The sequence below is a fragment of the Poecilia latipinna genome, unplaced genomic scaffold, assembly GCF_001443285.1.
Source record: "Poecilia latipinna isolate Pla-1442-1.1 unplaced genomic scaffold, P_latipinna-1.0 Scaffold2308, whole genome shotgun sequence".
Classification (NCBI taxonomy): domain Eukaryota; kingdom Metazoa; phylum Chordata; class Actinopteri; order Cyprinodontiformes; family Poeciliidae; genus Poecilia; species Poecilia latipinna.
Window position 1 is genome coordinate 155207 of NW_015114924.1, and position 4744 is coordinate 159950.

General features: G+C 42.5%; 1 long non-coding RNA gene across 1 annotated transcript in view; it reads right to left on the reverse strand.

Moving 5' to 3' along the window:
* The window catches only part of LOC106937267 (uncharacterized), a 10488-nt gene extending 7224 nt beyond the window's left edge, over positions 1 to 3264 (reverse strand). The window contains exon 1 of the long non-coding RNA XR_001422352.1: positions 1783 to 3264. This is a non-coding gene — a long non-coding RNA (uncharacterized LOC106937267). The remainder of the gene's footprint in view (positions 1 to 1782) is intronic.
* Positions 3265 to 4744: the final 1480 nt, after the last annotated feature.

Consider the following 4744-nt stretch of genomic DNA (forward strand, 5'->3'; position numbering starts at 1 on the left):
ATTGATTGATTGATTGATTGTTGTAGATCAGTTGTTTGGGCTCGTTTATCTTGCTTCTTTATTTTAAACCGAGTTTGCTGGTTGGAAACGGGCTGGTCAACAGTTAACCCGTTCATCTAGGGTACGGCGTCGACAGAATCTGCATTAATTCAATGGATCATATAAAATATAGCTGTACTTTAGACAGTGATTTGCGATATTCATGCCACTTTTTGCATTTTGTCACAGTGCAACCTCAAACTTAAGTGTAATAAAATGGGATTTAGTGTTATGACAGACAGAAATGCTAAACAGTAGATCGAATTGTTTAATTTAAATCAGCAAACATAGTCCGATAAATACCAAACATTTTTTTCTGCTTTAATTTAAGGCATTTGATGGGGATTGGATGAGAAATAAAGTTGCTGTGAACATCTTTGTGACTGATTCCTGCTCATCCCGCATCAGAACAATATGGTTTTGTGGACATGAATCGAGGGACAGTAATGGCGCCAGAAGGTGCGATACATTAGCTGTAGCGAATAATAGGCGCTTGTCCTGTCTGGACCTGTAAAATATATCCATGGTGCTCACCACGCTTGCAGGGATTCTCCTTTAGGCGTTCCAACCCTGAAGCACCAATGGAATCGGCTCCTGCGCTCCACAACAAGGTTAAACCGTAAAAGGTCATCCATATTGGCTGAAAAACCCAAAGTGCTATCAATGTAGGTTCCAAAATATCTAACATTGCTAAATATTGTGACAGGCTGCAACAAGCTGTTATTAAATGTACGATGTCACACATAATGTTTTTTTTTTTCTTTTCTTTTCTGTCACTTCAAGGCAAGTAGATACGTCTTCCTTGTTTCATTGCTCTGGCTTGTTTTTTTCTTTTTTTTTTTGCTGCCACAATATTTATTTTTCCTTGCTCTGCAGAAAAAAAAAGGATGTTAAAAAAGAGGCTTTGCTGGTGCACAGCTTTTGCAGTGATTTATCTCCACAGGTTGTAGAAATCTTTATGCTTTGCTGTCCAAACACTTTTTTTTTTATCCTCACATTTCATAGTTCCGTCAGCTGAAACTATGCACAGGTATTCATTTTTGAACTTTTTCTTTTTCTTCTCCTTTTCCTTTCCTCAAACTTCAACATTTTTTGTGGAGATTTTATGCAACAGATCACCAAAGACTAGAGCATAATTGTTCATTGGAAGAAGAATGATTCATAGATTCAAAGACCGGGGAGGAAATCTCTGGCCTCGGACCCTCAGGTGAGCCCAGGGCTGCTGGAGGGGTTGACAGAAGCAAACTTTAGGATGCAGCAGGATGAAGGAAGCTTGCATTATTCAGAATATAAAAGAATAGAAATATCCTTTATTGTTCCACAGCTGGGAAATTCCAGTGCAACAGCATGTAGATTCACAAAAAGATATAAAACAATACAAAGATACATTCAAACTGAATTAAGAATAGTGGCCCACAAAGGCCAAAATTACAACATAAACTACTGCGCAGTTTATGTCACGTTTAAATCACACATGTCTTTGACCAGTTTTGATTATTTGCAGCTTCTCTAGAGTTATAACCATCTAGACTCTTCTCGGATTAACGCCCCTCTTGGTGTTGCAAAAGGTTTGATGTTTTTTTTTTTCCTTTTAAGAAACATAACATGACCTGTGCCTCAGCTGGGAAGGAAAGTAAGAAAAAGTAAAATGACAAAGAGACTTTGTTCAGTCCTGCACCAATGAAGGCGTCTGTTGGAGTTCAGCTCACACAGATGGAATATGTTACCCATCCATGCGCTTACCAAGATAAATAGCAGAGTAGGTATGACATGACATCCTGAAATGCTCCTTCTCCTCCTGAATGGCATATGCTTTCACACTTGCCCTTTGCTCATTCCACCACACTCCAATCAATACACCGCGACGGAAAGGGAAAAAAAAAAAAAGAAGAAAAGGCCAGCGCAAGGCGTTATCTCTCCCTTCTGTTTCCGACACAATTTTCTGCCACCATGAACGAATTACAGCTCCTTTCATAACATCTGTAGTGATACGCCTGCTGACCCCGCTCTCATTTGTCCAGCGCCCCGACTCCCCTCTCACCTAAAAGCCACAGGCGCCCTCACGGAGGCAACAAAGTAATTAGTATGCTGATGCCTCAGTGGTGTTGCCGTAACTAGACGAACAGCTATATTCCCCACATCTTCCTTCACGCTGAAGATGCCTCTGATGTGCGTGTGTGTGTGTGTGTGTATTTGTGTGTGTGTGTTAGCTGGAATGTGGGTTATAATGAGCCTGAAGTAACACAGCGGTACATACTGTTCTTGTCATAGTGAAAGGTAACGTTGATGGCAGATGCTCTCAATATGTGCTGTAGCACTGACTCATTCCCGTCTGTCTATCTGCCTCTCTCCGTCTTTCTGTGTGTCTCTCTTATTTGTGCGTGGGGTTGTGTAGTTACATAAGAATCCTCACAGATTCCTGGGATGTGTGCGCCGTTCGTTTGTGCAAACAAAGAAGCGAGGGAGTGTTACCATGACGATGGCATTAGAATCCAACCTTGCATCAAGCCATGTGTGCATGCATTACTGCGTCTTCTTGAAGTGTCTGCATGTGTGTACGGCTATGTGTGTGTGTGTGTGTTTTGCATTTGCTTCCATTAAACACAAACTGGGGGAGTGGGAGTTGGGGGGAGACGTGTCTCTTCCTGCCGTGCGTAAAAAGAAGAGGATTCTGTGAGGAAACGGTGCGCAGAAAGAGGGGAATCTACTGGAAAGAAAGGCACAAGATGGAAAAGGACAGGATGCAGGGTGCAAATGAGGATGCAGGGAAGTTAATTAGAAGGGAGGGGGATGCTGATTGTGGGCCCAGATGTTGCAAAAATGATCCTTTGATAAATTCTCCTCCTCCTCTCTGCAACTCTTCCCCCTCCCTCCATCTTTTCATGCCTGTGCATATCATTTTGCCAAAGCTTGAGAAGCCTGTGCACCTTTGCCAAAGCTATGAGTAAGCTGTGTGTGGGCTTGTGTAGTGTAGAACCCGTGTGTGTGCGTTTGCGTGCGCTGGTGTGTGTGTGTGTGTGTGTGTGTAGGTCCTTGTGGCCTGCCTGAATGTGAGCGCATATACTTGACATGACCTACTCTGGTTGGATTAGTGGTGTTTTCTCAAGAAAATGCTAGAGGGTGCGAATCTGAGCCTCACGATAACACGGGTCACCACTCCCTCCTCATAGGTTTCCCATCTGCTCTCGTCTCAAAGACCTCACTGGCTCTCTCCCAAGAACTCAAATCTCAGCCCCACGATATGATATGATGTTTATTTATTAAGCTCTCTTTCATGTCATCATAATTACGCTGGTCTTTGTACACATAAGGCAAATGCTAAATATACATTGCCATGAAAAACTGCTTGCCCTCTTCTTGGATTTGTTCACCTGGCTCTAGTTTTTTGTTATTTTTTTTGCCAGACAAAATTCTATAACCAGGTATAACCAGAAAGTATAAAACTCAGTCTCTAAATGTGGTTTGAGTTATTAATGACAAAGTTATTCAAATCACACTGGCTCTATGTGAAAACCAATTTCCCCCAAAATGGCTGTTTGCTCAAAAAAACAACAAAAAACATCAAGCATTTCCAGATACGTTTTAACTCAGCCGCTCTGGACAGTTTTCACACATAAATGGCGATTATACTGATGTTCCAACAACAATTTGATTTTTACGATGTTCTGCTGCATAAGTAGTTTGCTGCCCAGTATGTTATCAACTTTACTGAACACCATGGGAAATGTTGCATCATAGTCATCAGATTCTTGTTGATGCCAGAGGGAAAGTGTGGCGCGTCTTAAAATCACCGGGGTGAATATGTCAGAGGTGCAGCTTCGTAGCATCCAATCGCGCCGATGGTCCTGATCTTTTGATGCGCCCCATCATTTAAACGTCCACTCAATTACACCCAGAGTTACTGATTAACCAGCGACCTAAGTAGATCAAGTGGAGTCATGACTTGAAGAGTTTTGCCACACTCTTGCAAGCAAAACGTTTCCCTTTGGAGTTCGGAGTGACTCCTATGGAGTTTTGTTTCGATCTCATCAACCCACCGCTGTTTGCTTCGGCTGTCTATGAGTGTGTGTTTATTTTCTGCCTCAGTTCCTGTTGGATCAGGCGTGCTGTTGCTATAGTGAAACATGGGGGCCATTTCGGAAAAATACACTTTTATGAGAAACATTATGGAAATGAGGCTTAATGGAGCCTTGACTACAGCCCCTATAAAGGGTCACTGATCACTCCTCTTCGTCCACTATGTATTGCGATCAACTCTCTTCTTTCCTCGTCCAAGTCTTTGTTCAGTTTCATGGGGTTGTCCCAATTTCACCCTCTTCCTTTTTGAATTTTCCTCCCTGGCCTCCAAACCTTCCCCTAATCACGTCATCGTTTAGGCTTTCCGGCCCACCTCATCATCCTTTCCCCCTTTTCCAACAACAATCCCATCAATCTCTACTTCAGACATGCTGGCCGATCAAAAGATGCGTCGCCCCATCATAACATAGAAATGAGATCAATTGGCCAAAGCGTATTTAAAACTATGGCATCTGTTGAGTGGGGGAATGTGAAGGAGGAAGAAACAAATAATGAAAAATGAAGAAGTTAAAGGATTTAGAAGCACACCCTGCATGTCTGCGGAGGAATTTTCAGAGCAGGTCCTGAACAATGGCTCATCATGCTTCGTTCTGCGTGTCATGCATAATTGCTTTTAGATCCGTTCCTA